The sequence below is a fragment of the Parasteatoda tepidariorum genome, chromosome 11 (genome assembly GCF_982258835.1).
Source record: "Parasteatoda tepidariorum strain Cologne lab strain chromosome 11, Ptep-v5.0, whole genome shotgun sequence".
Classification (NCBI taxonomy): Eukaryota; Metazoa; Arthropoda; class Arachnida; order Araneae; family Theridiidae; genus Parasteatoda; species Parasteatoda tepidariorum.
Genome location: NC_141765.1, coordinates 60,094,209 through 60,111,558, shown reverse-complemented (window position 1 = coordinate 60,111,558; position 17,350 = coordinate 60,094,209). Strand labels below are relative to the sequence as shown.

The 17,350-nt window shown below is 30.0% G+C and overlaps 1 non-coding gene across 1 annotated transcript; it reads right to left on the bottom strand.

Annotated features, from left to right (window-relative positions):
- Window positions 1-1,060: 1,060 nt before the first annotated feature.
- Window positions 1,061-1,142, bottom strand: TRNAS-UGA (transfer RNA serine (anticodon UGA)). Its single transcript has one exon. It is a non-coding gene; the product is annotated as a tRNA-Ser (tRNA).
- Window positions 1,143-17,350: the final 16,208 nt, after the last annotated feature.

Genomic DNA, 17,350 nt, shown 5'->3' with positions numbered 1-17,350 from the left:
ATACTAGGCCTACGAGAGCTGCAGTGCAGTGGAGGAAGAAGACAATTAAATCCAAGGGTGAAATTTATTGTGGGCTTCTTATTCAATGCGCAAGAAAACTTATTTTCATATTCTGTTAGAATTTTGAAGATCCATTATACAAAATTGTACTTTTTATATGAACATTTTAAAAAAAATAATAGCAAGCACTATATTTTTTATTAATTCTCACGTGAAAAAGAAATGTCTGTTGATTTTTCACTGAATTTCTAATACTTCTGAATTTTTCATATATTAAGCATGTGTACTTGGTTTTACCCCACTAGTGGATCGAGTGATCAATAGAGAGAAGATTACAAGTGGATCAAAGATCAAGTGTTTGAACTTTTTCTAGAAAAAAAAAATCATTTATAAAGAAATCGTACATCAATGATTTTTCAAGAATGATCTAAGCAATGAATACACAATTTAAACTAAACACAACTAAATAATGAATATCTTGATGAAATCTGACAGTTTCCAGGTCGAACAGTTTAGCTCCATCACGCCTTTGCTACCCGGTATTACTCCATTTTCTTCATCGTTTTACAAAAGTGAAAGAAATTAGTCGGTAAGATTCCAGAAGAAAAATAATGAAAGTAAGATTCTGTGAATTTCAAATTCAATTTTTTTTCAATATTCAACAAGAAATGGTTATTCTCACATGCTTTTTACCCTAATCAAAAATAAAATATTTTTAATGATTTACATTGAATACCCTAATCTCAGTAGTGAGGTAAAATAAGTAGCAATTAAGTTAAAAAATTTATCATAAGACTATTCAACCTAAAGGGATTGTCATTGTTGGCAGCTGGCAAATAAAAGCTAGCATTGAAACGTATATTTATCTATTTAATTCGTTTAATGATGTTATCGATATATAATTCAAAACTAAAATTCTCAAGATACAGTTTATCATTTAAAGAAAGCGTATTTGTAAATTATTGTATCTCCCCTCTCTCATAGTTTTTCAAATTTAAAAAAAAAAATTGGGAAAGAAATGAGCTTTTTGTACTTCACATACACTTAATTAAAAAAATTACGCAGCCGGCAGGATTCGAACCTGCGCGGGAAAATCCCAATGGATTTCAAGTCCATCGCCTTAACCACTCGGCCACGACTGCTCGTTTCTTAAGCTATCTTTTTCTGAAAACAAAAAAAAAAAACAAAGAATTCTCTTGTAAAAATACATTAAAGAAATAATTATCTTTAGATTTAAATTTTTACAAGATTTGTGTTTTAATTTTAATGATTTGTTATCTTATGTATTATCAAAGCGCAATTGCAACATGAAAGGTCCTTAGAGAATAAAAAGAAAATAAGTTATTCATTACATTTTTTTATGGTTCTATTTTACGACATTAATTTCAAAAAATACTGCATCTAGAAGACATTTTTCCTTATGGTGTCATAATTTAAATTAAACACCCTAGCACAAGAGGCGAATATAGACTTCGTGATGTAAATTTGTGAGACTAATTTTTGTAGCATCCACTGTAACATTAAAATTTTAGTGCCTTTTTTATCTTAAAAACTCTTAAAGCTAAAATTTCCTTGTATTTCGTTGAATTTTCTTTCTTTTTTTTTTTAGAAAGTTGGTTAGCGGAAAACAGCTTATCCAAATAATTTCATCAAAATTCTAAATTCGATAAAGAAAACCAGAAACTTCAGCGGAAAAAGTACACATTATTTTTGAGAAATTTTAAATTTTTAACAGTTAAGTAATTCTATTTATTTTTGAAAGTGTTATACATCGAAATTTTAATGCATAATTTTTCAAAACGCCATTTATCGTTACTTTTTTTTTCTTTAAAAAAATTACCTGTTTGCAACTGGAATTCGAATGCCGAAAAGATTTAGAAAAATTTCATTCTTAGCAAAATACTAAAAATCTCACATTTGTTTCTAACGTTTGTTCTATTTATTAACAATCATTTAAAGTACAATAAACTAAGGAACTTTTTTTCGATTTTTTTTGCAAAATTACATTTTAACGAAACGCAAGTTTCGCATTTTAAAAGTTTTTTTCTTCGATAGTAGACAAATTAAGAAACATTTTGCTCAATTTTAAAGATATATGATCATTTCCGAAAGCCACTGATTCCCATTTTATTTCTTTTTATTTGTTTTATTTAATTATTATTATTTATTTATTTGGCGATCTTATTTTGAAATTGGATGACTTAGTCTCAAGACATTGAAAAACTGATTAAATAGATTGGTGTACGTGATCGCTGCTTGAGAATATTAATTCGTTCGATAAGTAACAAATAGCTATGAATGACTTTTTTTTATCAGAACTTAGCTAGATGAATTTTCAAAATTTTCCATTGATAACACCATCTACATTGGTATAAAAGTAGTCGAAAGCCTTTGCATCGCTTGCCGTTGAAAATATGAAATTTCCTGGCTTTTAGGTATATCATTTTGAATTATAAAAAGTATCAAGGAAACAACTTGCAATGAATCCAAATTTCTATATAAATAAAACCAATCTTTGAATATGGAGCAAAAACTGTTGTTGACTAACTCAAGTACTTCCCCCAACAAGTTAAAAATACAACTCTTCCTTACAATTCACCAACTATAACAAACCAGATTATTAACTATAGAAGAACTGAATTTTTTCGCAACAAGTTCTTTCTGAAACACACACCAAAAACTAACTTAAGGTGGCAGCTCTAGAAATGTTTTTATAATTTCAATCAAGGCACGGTTAGTTATCCTTTTCAAGCCCATGAACAGTTTTAAATATTTTGACCACGACACGATCTGCTTTCCAGTCATCTGATGTCATATCACGTCATATCTGATGTCATGTCTGATGTCATGTAGGTTCTTTTCCTATTTCATGATCAAGTGCATCTTTAATTTTGATGATGTCTAATGATTCTTAGACCTGAATTAAAAATCTGTAGACTAATTTGGCAAAAGTTTTCCAAGTGATTTTAGAATAATTCCAAATTGTTTAGATTTTTTTTCTTTTTCAATTATTTAAAGAAAAACCACTGCACATTTAGAAGAATAAAACAACAATGCGAATGCTTCAGCAATCATAAATAGCAGTTGAAAATGAAAATGTTTCAATTTCAGTTCTATTGTTCTGTTGTTATTCAATCTTTCAACACCTGGTTTGACAGGAAGAATATGGCAGAGGTAAAATTAATAACTTAAGTATTCTACACCTGTCCAGACCCTCCCAGAGTCTCTTTTCGGGAAATAAGACATCATCAGCTTCAGCATGTCCAAATATGATGAATTATCCACCCTAGAAAAGGAAACATTAATCTCACCTAGTCAGAATCTTGCATGCTTATTTTTCGATACTTTTTTACAAATCTTATTATTTTTTATTTCTTAACTAACTCTCTTTGTTCATTTTCCGGAAAATAATATTTTCTTCTTCAAGTACTAAAATGTCTACTGCTGCCAAAATTGATAAGTTGCGTATTCTTAAGGGGGTAGTAAACTTTTATAGCCAAGCATTGGGCTTTCGCTGCGATTATTCTATTTAGTCTTTGATAAATTATTGAAAATATTCGGAATTATTTATTGCTTACACGCATAAGCAATGGGTAACAGGGCGTTAGATCAAAGTAAGATGTAGTTTACAAAACAGTATCAATAATTACATCGATTAAAGCAAGAGAAAAATTTTAACATCACTTATAAATATTTTTTTTGCGAAATAATTTCGATTCCAGCTACTTTAAATGCTTTTGTGCAATTAGGGATGATAAATAATGCAACTGAAAACACAAGTTCCTAGCCAGTGTTGTTCATAAATATCACAGTTGGTACACGAAATGGATTACTTGTTTTGATTTTTTTTTTCGAAAATTAATTCGAAATAAAATTGGTTATATCGTTACTATAGAAACATGTTAAAATTTAACCATTCACTGGTTTAACCAGAAGAAAAACATATTTTATCAAGAATAAATAGGGAAATAACATAATCGGGGATAAGATTTATTATTTTAATTAAAATTTTTATGCACTATTAAATGAATGGAATAATGGAATAACTCTGAAAGCTAAACTGTAATAAGTCTTTATAATGTCGATAAATAAACGGTTAGAGTTTTCGGAAATTTAGAATTTATTTTTAAAATTTTTTTTTTTTTTGTATTTTGAATTCTTCATTTTTCAAAATTTCAATTTATTAAAGAACATTATTTGGAATTTTTGAGGGAAAGTTATCAATTTTCCTTCGCTTATATATTTGCAGATGAGTATATTTTACATATTTTTTAAGATCCTGAATCGAGCTGTAATTAAGGAAATTTAGGAATTAAAAATGATTTTTCAGTTTCTTATTAATATTTTAGGCTTGTTTTTGAAATTGAGATGAAAAGAATTTTCAGGTTCTGTGATAATTTATTTTAAATCTGAGTTGAAGACTTGTAAAGGAAAAATAATTGAAAACCACTTCCTAAAAACATTTAAACGCAATCGAAATACTTCTAAATGACATGCAAAATCTTATTATTAGTAATATAATTTAAAAAATTACGTAACTGATACAAAAAATTGTCCGAGTTACTTAAGCAAGCATATTGATATATGTATTCTTACAAGCACTATTTAAAAATTTCAATTTCTTATAAAATTATAGAAAAGCAAAATATTTCTACAAAATTTAGCATAACAACATATATGGCCTAACGACAGTGGCTGTAGGTTTTTGCAATAAGAGAGAAAGAGCAAAACAATTTGTTTCAAAAATTCGTTATTATTTCAAAAGTACCGGTTATTTTTTGCATGATATTTTTTTCAAGAAAAAAAGTCTATTATTGTGTTTTAGAAAGAAAAAGTAATAAAAAAATTTAAAGCAGTTATTTTCTATTTGAAATAACTTACACTATCTAATTTCAAAATGATCCGTCTTACTTTTGTAAAATTACCAAATATACTTTACAAAATAAATAAAATCCGTAATTTCAAGGAAAAATTCTCAAATACTGATAGATAATCAAAAAATAATTGCCGAAAAAATTGCTTATTATCATTCTTTTTTTTAAAAAAAGAAAAAAAAATTATTCATTGCAGATTTGAATTATCCAGAAAAAAGTAACCTGCTTTGATCTACAGGGTTTTGCAATTTTGTTCTCAAAAATATATATGTGTATCAGTTGTTTTAGATGGAGTTATTTTGAGAAATACTCATCAGACCAAAAAATGGAAATGTTAGCTCGGCCCCAACCCTTGCGGAAGTGAGTTTTTGTCGTTAAATGAATTTTTTTGAAATTAAGGAAAATATCTCGTTTGTGGGTTTTCCGATTTCATATTTATTGCTGGTTAACTTGTGTTCATTGGTTTGGCACCTTTCGTAAATAATTGAAGAAAAAAAAACTGCATTTTAGACAAAACCCATATAATTGCAGCAATAGAATCTGAATTTCCGATAAAAAAAAATAAAAAAAATGGGGGGCAAGTGAGCTTCCTGATCAAGTGGTTCTATAATCTTTATTCCATCATAATCTTATATTAAATTCCATGAATTCAAACGGGTTTCCATTCACCATTTTAAAGTTACCCCCACCCCAGTGGTAGAAGGATTGTGGTCGGTACTTATATATAAATATATTTAATTAACGCTTTTTTGAAATATATTCAGCGTGTCTTTCCTCCCTAACGGGTCTTGCATTTCTTACGTTATCTTCATTAAAAATACCTTGTACACCATCTTCCTTTTTTGTGGATTATGGCATCATTTGTGAATTAGAATGCTACAGCCTGTAGGTCAAATCAGAGTACTTTTTTTTCTGGAAAATCCAAATCAATGGGGTTTCTACTTAAAATTTCCAAGTTGCCTCCCCCCACCGGAGTGGGATTGAGGGATCGACTTGGGTATTATTGTAAAGCATTTAGTAAAATATGAGGCTCGCATAGTTTTTTTAATTTATTTATTTTTTTTTACCTAATGTGTATTTTTCGAGTTATTTGGTGGTACTGGAATTTTTGGGAATACTTTTGGGGATGTTTGGAGGGATCGTTAAAACCCTAACAGACAATATAGGGCAGGGGCTCATAAAGAGTAACTATTGGATTCAATGCTTAGTAATCATAAGGTTGAGACAACGCAAAGGATGTTTTTTCAATTTTGTTGTATCTCTTACAGCTCTATAAAAATGTAGTACAATTAAAAAAATTCTCGAACACATTAAAATTAAAAAAATAATAATGAAAATAGCTTTAATGAACAATATCGAGGGTAATGTATTGATTGTTATTACTGTAATTGAGAAATCAGTCATTGAAATTTTTTTTCTCCAGAAAATTGCTTAATTGTATTTAATTTTCCTTAAATTATTTTCGAATTAGAAAAAAAGGAAGAATAAAACTGTTTGCGTGTAGTTGATGTGATATATGATTTGTTTTACTCAATATATTTTATAATAAAGCTTCAAACACTTCTAGTTTGTTTTTTTTTTTGTTTTTTTAATTATCAGTATATTTAGATATAAAACATAATTTCAGGCATTCCATCATTCATAGCAAAGATTACAAACATAATGATTTTTAGTTCCATTACGGTCTCTGCCCAGTTGTGGTTGATGCGTGACAAAATTTTGCTGATGAAACAATTTTATGTCAAAAGCCTTCTGAAGAGTCAACATTGTTGTCTATTCACAATCTTTTCTATTTTCTGGGTTGATTTGAAACTAGTAAGTGGCTGTAATAATTATTTCAACTCTATAATTTCATACAAGCAAAATAATTATTCTTTTCCTTTAGTTTTTATTATGATATAAATAAATAAAAAAAAGTATCACCCACTTATATGGCGACAATTTTTAGAAATAAAATAAAAACTGTTTAAGAAATAGCTTCTGGGACTATTTTTTTAAAAAAATGTTACCCATTAATGTCAGACCACAAAAGGTGGTCAATATATAAAAAGTGCCTACATAAAAAAGTGGTGGTATATATTTGTTTATAGTCCGTGGATATTTTTTTCTGTTTTCCACCACTTCAACGTTAGAGAAGTACTGTGATGTGACTTCAAATCCAAATATACTGCACTAATATATATATATATATATATATATATATATATATATATATATATATATATATATATATATATATATATATATATATATATATATATATATATATATATATATATATATATATATATATATATATATATATATATATATATATATATATATTTATCAGTAATCTATATTATGGTAAACACAACCATCTTTTTTCTGAAATATAAATCTTAATAATAAAACACCTGCACTGTTACTTTTTTCTTTTTTGAAAAAAATTACAGTTCGCTAGTAAAAAGACGGAAAAATAAAGGATGCTATTAAAGGGGAAAAAATAAGTTCATTAATATTAAAATTTATTTCTGTATAATATTGCTAGTTATCTAAATAAATAAATAACGTCGTCGACAAAATTTGCTAAATAAATTTAATAATTTTTGAAAAATTCCATACACATATTTATTATTTGCACTGATACCATTCTTAAAGACGTGAGATGTCGATGATTGTATTAACTTTCTTCAATGTTAGTTTGTCGATTACTAAAAGTTTAGCAAATTGTATTTTACAGAAGAGATACTTAAGAGGCAAATTAAAGCTTCCACTAAAGGTAATAAAGCAACACAGCACGGCTGAGCGGGTGATGTCGGTGTGCTAGTGGCAGCCCCCAGCAGGGATTCTGTGCCGGGCCCCCGGAGAAGGGGACCCCCGTAGTGCTCTCTCGCTTGCCAATAATGCATGATCCGGGGCTCGCTCTACCGTCTTCGTAATTTCCAAAACTCCGGGAGTCCCGTAGCTTGGAGTTTATTTAGTTGGCAGATCTGTCTGTGACAGTTACAGAGCGCAGCCGCATATTAGGACTAACGACAGCCAGTTGGGCACACTGCGGCTGACAGTCATTGAAGAACTAGGCTGAAAAAGGTTTCATTTTTTTACCCTCTCAATATATTTTATCCTCCATTTTTCGTAACCATACTCTTTCCTGAATGGTGAGAAATTGACGATGAAAAATGTGACTAGAAAAATTGGAAATAGTAGTCATATTTCTTATTTGTGGTAAAGAACATCAATAACCCATTCTAACCGAGATCTGCACACATTAACTGTATACTACCAGATGACACTATTTTTTTATAATCGAATAAAAATAACGGACAGGAAAAGAAATAAACGAAAAGTTATGAAATTCTTCCAGCATTATCTGATATGCCAAAAACATATACAAATAAAAATATTGTTGTGCCCAAAATGTAGGTTTTTAATTCGGATATCTTACGTCATTTTATTGAATATTATTATTAATCAGGCTAAATACAATTGATTACAATTTGCTCTAATGATGAATTTTAAAGTTACTTTTTCTATTAATTATCCTTAAAAACAACCAAGTTTAGGAAATATTTGAACAGGTTTGTGCTTTTTTAACAGCAAACTTGAAAGGTGAAATTGAGATAGTTAAAATTTTTATCCTCTCGATATTAAAAATTTTCGATATAACAACTGAAGTTATAAATTCTCATAGTTTTAGATATAAATAATTGTAGGTTTAGTTATAAATTCTTTTAGAAATATTCTCGAGCTGTTTGTGGAGTTGCTTACATTCAGTGCAATTTGTATATAACCCTTACACACACTCTAGTGTGGTGAATTTCGGTCGTAAAAAGGGGTTAAAATGTCCTTTGGGTACGTTGCGAAAAAAGGAAAACATTTTTGAATAAAAAACTTTGTGTTTAGTAAATGAGATCAAAATACACAAGAAATTAAAATATAAATTGATCATATCTATATATGAAAATACTTTGGCATCAGATGCATCAGAGATATAAATATTACAAGCCGAAATCATTTGTGGTAGTTGATTCGATGCCATTACAATTACATTGGATTAGGGATTTTGAACTAACTTACCAATCGAAAGCCTCGAATGAGTTGGACTATGATTATGTATTTGTGCAAGAGTTTTTTTTTCTGTATTCTTGAAATAAATATTAATAGGTGTATTAAAATAGATGAAAGATAGGGAACATCAAGGGCAGACATAACGGAACACCACATATATAAATACACATAACAAACGATGGCTCAGTGTGGGGGTCTGATCCCCAGATCCAGCTTCAGCTTGTCTGGAAAACAAACGCTGCCTGTGTGCGAAGTTGACAATATTACCTCAATCATGCCGTAGGTCATGAAATTCTGAACTCATCAACCTGAAGCCGGCTAGGTTTCAATCCGTCACAAAGGATCGAACTTCTGTTCTTCACAGTAACAACTTAGTGAGCCGCGATGACTCAGGGGATAGAGAATTCGCCTTCCAAAGAGACGAACCGGGTTCGAATCCCAGTCGATACGAATTCCGCATTCGGTTTGCACCGGCCACAGTGCTGACGTGAAATATCCTCAGCGGTAGACGGATCATAGGTTAGAGTCACCTTGCCGTCAGGCTAACCGTGAGAGGTTCTCGTGGTCTTCCTCTCCATGTAACGCAAATGCGGGTTAGCTCCATCAAAAATACTTCCACGAAGTCAAATTTCTCCCAATACTCGATCCAGTAGTTCCCTTGTCTTCTGGATTGGGTTCAAAATTACAAGGCTGTGGAGTTGAACATTAGTAGTCGCTTACCCATAAAAAATTGGGTCGGCTGTCCAACTACGGTTAAAAAAAATAAGAAGTAACAGCTTAGTGCCTTAAGCACTGTGCCATCGCGGCTCAAAAAAAATGAAGAAAAAAACAGTTATTAAAAAATTAAAATAATACCCTAAATCGTGTACACGAGTAAAAAATACATAAATTAATAAATTAAGAACTGTTGAAAGTAAATGTTGCAGAATAACCTTGATCACAAAATTTTCATTTGCCATATGTTACAATAAGCTCACGATTAGAATGCTTTGAGCATGAAAAAATTATAAATGTTTTTATTAATTTGTCATTGGTCTTACATCATTTTTGTTAAATATTTTTTCGCATCCTTTTCGAAAATAAATTAGAATAAAATTGTAAAGACAGTAAGACCTTGTAATTTCACACATTCAGATAAATCGCAATCGGACATATCTTTACTATTTTTATATATTCATTTTTTGCTTATTTTATTTATTTTTTGCTTTATTTTATTTATTTTTATTTTATTTATTTAGTTACTTAATTGTTCCCGAAAAAAGTTATGTAACTTAAATTTTGTTGGCTATTTCTCTGAAATCCAGAATGGTACAGGAACCTTCTTTTTTTTTTACCTACGCTTATGAGGAAAGCATTTTTATTAACAAAGTTATAATACACTTGTATAGTGAGCAAAATTTAAAGCAAGTAACTTTTTCTGTGAAATATTTATTCTAACGATCGAATTTTCACACGGAATCTTAATGGCTCCTAGAATCTGACTTATATCCTTGAATATGCTAATTTAATTGGTGTGGAACATATTTTAAGTTCGAAATCAGATTCCAAAGCGTATTTTCTGTGAATAAATGTATAATTAAATGGGGTGAATATGTACCAATTTAGGTGACTTTCCTAACTTTGCTGCACACTTTATTTAAATTTAAGCGTATAGCAATTACTAGAATATTTTGGAAACTTCAGTAATTTAATGAGCAGTATTAAGTTTTGAAGCAGTTGTTTTTTCTGTTTTTTCTGACACATGTGAATCTGTAAAAAATGCGCTTTGATTGTTTTTTTTTTCCCGTCTGCAATAAGCATTTCAAAATGTCTCATGGCCTACATATACTAACCACCAAAAGTTAAGGTTAGGACTGGGCGATATAAGAAATTTTATATCGTGATGCATCGTCAGTTTTGCATCGCGATATAGCGATGTATCGCGATATAGTATTTTTGAAATTCATTTACTTGTAAGGCGCAGAAAGTCGGATTTCTATCAAAACTTCATACTCAGATTGATTTAAATCAATTTATGAATTTGATGTATATGTTTTGCTTAAGAAAGATATTAATGTTATATTTTCAAAAAATGATCCCGCAAATAACGAAAGATTTCTTAGTTTAAAAATAAATAATAAAAAAATAAATAAAATTGAAATTTATCAATATATTTACCTAACAATATAGAAAGAAAATTTAAAAAATAAGTTCGTTAAAAATTATTTGTATGCTTAAAACAAAGTGCTAAATAAATTAAACAAAAAAAAAAAAAACACTTTTAAAACAACACTATTTTTTATCATTATTATTTCACATAAATAATAAAGTTAAATTCAATAATTACTGAATTCCGAACGAAAAAGCAAAGTAAGGTTTAATTTCTTAAAAATAAAAACAAAAGAGTTATGGCATTCGAAAATATATTCAACTGACAATATTGAAAGAAAATTAAAAAGCACGATTATACTCTTTAATAAAACGAAGTGCTAAATGATTTTAAAAAAAGAAGTCGCAATCGCAAACATTACTAATTTTTTTGAATAAACAAAGTTGATTGACTTATGTCCAAATCCAAAAGAGGAAAAATAAGTTTTGTTATAATTTTATTTATAAAAATGAAAACAACTAAAGATTTAGAAATTTAAAATCAGTAATAAAAACCCATTAAATTATTATTTTATCCAAAAAGGTTTTAATAAATTAAAATAAAGTAAAAAATAGCCTAACAAATTTAATTACTTTTTAGTTTAATTCTTTATGGGCACCTTAAATTAGATTTCCGTTTGTAATAAATTCAATAGTGTAAAATAATACTTAAACATACAATATCAAAATTTAATTTCTACATTTAAAAATAAAAAATAAAATTTTTTTTCAAAAAAACAATTTACCTAATTAATTAGGAAATACTTCTTTATATATTATTTTCAATAATAGATTACATTTTCGGTTTAACGGTTTCGGTTTATAATAGATTCATTTACGATTTAACGCTTTCGATTTAACGCTAATTTTCGGTTTCGGTTAATAATAGATTCATTTACGATTTAACGCTTTCGATTTAACGCTAATTTTCGGTTTCGGTTAATAATAGATTCATTTACGATTTAACGCCTGTATCGGCCTGCCGATTCAGGCGTTAAATCGATTTGTCGCGATACATTGATTTATAGCCCAGTCCTAGTTAAGGTACAAGCTGCTTTTTCTGTCTAATTTGGTAAAAGAAGAACATAAAAACAAGAGATTTGGAGGAAATGTACATTTAAAAAGTTTTTTCTTGATTGCTTCATAAAAATTAACATAATTTTCACCTTATCCATAAGAAAACACTAACTTGGCAGATAGTTCTTTTCCAGAGTAAAAAATGCATTTTGCAATTTTTTTTTTTTTTTTTTTTTTTTTTGTGGAAAGTTGTTTTTGTAAACTATTTTTGTAATATTACAAAAGTAGGTTCCTACAAAGATTATGCCCACTCTTAACAGCAATGCATTGATGACACTGATTTTCTATGCAGAAAATTAAGTTTACTAAGGGGAGGGGGAAATTAGGAACTGAGATCAGACATAAAATAACTCTTCTTCTGGCTAATGATCATGGAGGAAGAGCCACCAAAGCTTTAACTTATCTGCTAAGGTAGTCCAAAACATTCTCTACAGAATTTAGGTCTCGAGATCTTGATGACCGATCTCTCTGGCAAATATCTTCCTATTCCAGAAAACTCTCGGAGTGATAAGGCCAGCCACTGTCGTCCATTAAAATTGAAGCAGAACCAAATGAGTCCCTATAACTCAAACACAGAGCTCCAAGGACATATCTCTATACTTAAACTAGTAATAGGTCTCTTTCAAAGATATGAGGACCATGCTGTTATATAACATTATACCTCAAACTTTCGAACTTTCGCTTTCATGATAGTCGATATTCTGAACAATGGAGGGTAGAGAAAGGATTCTTGACTCTTTCCATATAAAAGTAGCAATCAAAGCGACGGTACGTGCCCTCCATCACCGAAAAATCGTTCATTATGCAAGTGAAAGTTTGCAGGTCTGCGAAGACATGATGTCAGATGGCCTCTTAAACTCCCTTTTTCTTCAAAAAAAGGCACTGTCACTGTTTTGAGTATAGAGGTGTGTTCTTTGAGCCCTGTGTATGGCATTGTAGTAATTAAGTTGGTTCTGCATTCAATTTAATGAACGACAGTGTGTGGTCACACAGGCCAGACTTTATGAATTGTAAAGATATTCCGCGAATGGATGGGCCAACCAGATCTCTAGACCTGAATTAGAAAAAGAACATTTTCTTACTATTTTAACAGACAAGATCCTGCTTTGATTAGTTCTCTGTGGTCATTACACGAGCTTGAAAAAGGATAACTATATGAGTTTACTTCACTTCCCCTTTCAACTCACCGTAACTCGTTCAGGACTAAGAATGTACGTACTTAAGAGTATGTATACGTACTAATACGAGTTGTAACGCGAGAGTGTGTGGGATTTTATCTGTGTGATGGGACGGAATTGAGATTATATCCGTGTGATCTTGGGCTCTGGAATCAGAAAGGCTCGTTTCACATATGATACAGTAGATCATAAAGGGAAAATCACGCGATTACGTACATACGGTCATGGTTCTGAGGGGTTAATCTTATTAAGCAGCATGTAAAATCGATATAACAAATGCCTTACCACTAGAAGAGAACACATTTTTTACAAGAACCCAATTTTTAATGTCTCAGAAACAATTTTTCTCATTCAATCGTGATATGCTGCTTTCTCCGAGAAGAAACTTTTCGACATAGTTTGTTTTTTTTTTGTTGTAGATCATGGTTTTGTTTAATTCATGCGACAATCAAGAACGAACTAAGTGCACATGACCAGCCATCGCTAGGATTCGAACCCGGGACGCGTACCTCATTGGGTGGTGAGCCCTCTATTCCTTGAGCCACCAAGGTTTGATTATTATCAATTTGAAAAATATGGTTCTAAATGCTTGATTAAATAATATGAAAATAAGTTTGATTCCTTTAATTCTTATTTTACCTTTTGCTTCCTTCGCCATTCGTCTGAAATTATTTAAGCTCAATGAAAGAAAATTGCGCACAATTATAAACTGTTTTACACAAAGATGATTCCGTTCAACAAATAAAGAAAAAATTAAATAAATAAATTTATATAATTGTTTATTATTTTTAATTATTTAATTTAATACAGTTAAAATTTTTAAAATTGCAAGTTTTATTTAAATTGTAACATTTACTTTAAATATACATTTTAAAATGACAATATTTAAAATTTGAATGGGCTCTGCCGATGAGTTTCTGAGCAATAAAACTTACTTTTAATCTTACTTTTAATTTCTCATTTTTCTAGAATCATTTGACTGATTTTTTTTCAAATCTTAGATTTTGTCATTGATAATTACGTAGTTTTAAATGAAGTAAAATTTTGTATACATAATAATTCAGAAATTTTTTTTTTGATCATTATTAATTTAAGTAATATAAATAATTATAGAAATTTATTTTCTAATGGAATTCTTGAAGAAACGAATTGTATAATTTTGTGAAACATTTTTGGTTCGCTTAAATAGTTTCAGAGATCGGCAAAAAACGCAAAGAATTAAATTAACACTATTAAACTTAAACTTTTGACGGTCTTTTCAACTAAATTTTTGGGACTATAATTCCCAGATTACGACTATCTTTTCTTCTTCTTTTTTAGTTTATAATTTCTTAAAGATAAGTATTTTATTTTAAATATCGTAATCAGTTAAAATAATGGTATGACTTTTTAAAGAAACATGTTTTTATGTCTAATTTTATAATTAATGGAACGATTAAGACTGCATGGTGTTCGACACTGTTTTGCTCTCTGCACTGAGTGTTTCGATTTTAAAAACCACAACGAATTGAAAAACATCTGTTTAATGAAATCGAAGCTTTACATTCCATGATCCAACACGAAGTTTAGTTTTTGGCATCATCAGTGAGCTCCTCTACTGCAAAGGCTCCAAGAGGATTTCCCTTTGGGGCCTCCGTGACCGAGCGGTATCGTCCGCCAAACGCAGTGAGAAGCATGGAGGTGGCGGGTTCGAATCCCACTGTAACCCTGGATGTATTCTTTGTGATGTCTTTCTCTAAACTGCTCCTCTACTTGACAAAGGTTTATAAGCCTAAATTAAGCAAACAAGCCTGAAATGTACGTAATTTCAATAAAGCAATAAATACTTTCCCTTTGCCGTTTCATATTTGTATCAATTCCACTCCGTGAAATGAAATCATCCTCTGTAATAACACAAGCCACTGACTTCGCCAGTTACTCACAGGTACTTTGACTCTCGGTTTCTGTAGTCAAAGGTGTTTTTTGAAGAGAAGGGGGACTAGTTCTTCCCCCAACCCTCATCCTTTACTCGAACTTGCGACCGGCTTTTGTAAGAGCCTAAGCTCTTCAGATGGCGGAGTTCTCAGAGAATCAGAAAAGTTAGATCCTGTTTTAGAGGTCTGCACAATTTTTGAAGAGCTCAAATATAAAATTAAAAACAAAAATAAATGTCTATAAGGCTACCGCACGTTCCATTCTTCAAAATGGTGCCGAATGCTGGAGTCCCCGGAAATCAGAAAAAGAAAATAGATGCTTAAAAATAGTACTGGCCCATAGTATAACAAGTAAAGACCTTTTAACAAAAACTAATATCCAATCTGTTAATGAAGAAATTTCAAAACGAAGATGGAGATGGCAAGGCCTACTAAGAACAGATAGAAACAATCCTACAAATGTTGCAAGCTCAGGAGTGCCTGGCGGAAAGAGAAAAAGAGGTAGACCAAGTCTAACATGACAAAGATGCATTAAGGAAGATCTTAGTAGAGCAGGATTAAGTGGATGGGAAGAAGCATGTTGCTAGTCGAAGACAGGAGTGAGTGGAGAAAAAGACTCGAGGCCTTATGTGCCAGTTCGACACGAAAAGGATATGTAAGTAAATAACTTTAATGAAAGCTCATAAGCTAATATTTATAACTGCTATTCAGAATGAAAAAAAAATTACGAAATTTTTCCAATGAAAACTATACTGTAAATTTTAAATATTGCATAGTCAATAAAATAGTTGTTTCATTTTTCGTAATTATTTTAAAAAATAGAAATTTGTCGAACCACCTTTCTACTTTTTTTCACAAATATGTAGCTTTGATTATTTAAATTTGACCTTTAATGTTTTCTCTCTCTCTCTCTCTCTCTCTCTCTCTCTCTCTATATATATATATATATATATATATATATATATATATATATATATATATATATATATATATATATATATATATATATATATATATATATATATATATATATATATATATATATATATATATATATATATATATATATATATATATATATATTAGGATCTGAAAATAATGTAATTTCGGTGCGTTTGGCATTTGTTATCTAGATTTTATTTTTAACCAATTTCGTATTCACCCTCGTTGCAACAATCTTTCAATGTCGAGAAAAAAAAATTAACTGGTTTTGAAGACTAACAAATATTTAATGGGCCGAAACGACAGTACTTTCCGCTCCCCCTAATATATAGGTTTAACTTCCATAAGAAATTCAATACATGATATCATAATTTAGCGTTATTACTTCCAAACTAATAAAATGATTAAAATCTAACATTTAATCACAAATTTAATGTATAATAGCCACCTTTGATTTCAATTATTGCAGATAATTTCTTTTCCAGAAATTGCAGCCCAAACGATGAAACTTTAACTTCCTTTAATCTTTCGAATCTAGTCTTTTATGAAATTCTGCATCTAGATAAAAACATACATTAATATTAGACATTCGTTATATATAAACCTTATTTCAAATCTAAATTCAGAAAAAATGCATTAACATCTTTTAATTGGTTTGGTTGCTGTAATAATTCACTATTTGAAAGTCATCTCACAATTATTTTTGGAATCGAAAGAATCTTTCATAGACGAACAGCAATTTAATTAATATACAGAAGTTCTTGAATGACTACGAGAGGGTGCTTTTTCGACTCAGGAGGGCTCCTAAAATTGCTTCGGGTGCTAATAAACCTTCCCTTAATCATGCCGTAGCTCTAATGAACTGCGTTGTCGGCTGTAAGAAAAAGCATTAATGAAGGAAGTTGTGTGCAAGAAGTACGGAAAGATAAATACCAAATCAGCATAAACTGAATAAACTGCTAATGCTTGGCGTTCGTAAAGACCAAGATATTCGGTGCGACCACTTGCTGAGCTACAGGAAAAAGTTGAGAACGGAAAACTATATTGAATGAATTACTCGAAGAGTGAAAAGTTAGTATTATAAGGGCGGTGGCGTAAACTTACTCACTAGGAGAGAAATCAGCTATCACTTTAAAATGGAGCACTTCCTATTTACGAAACCATTGCTAGATTGTTATTAGAAATATGA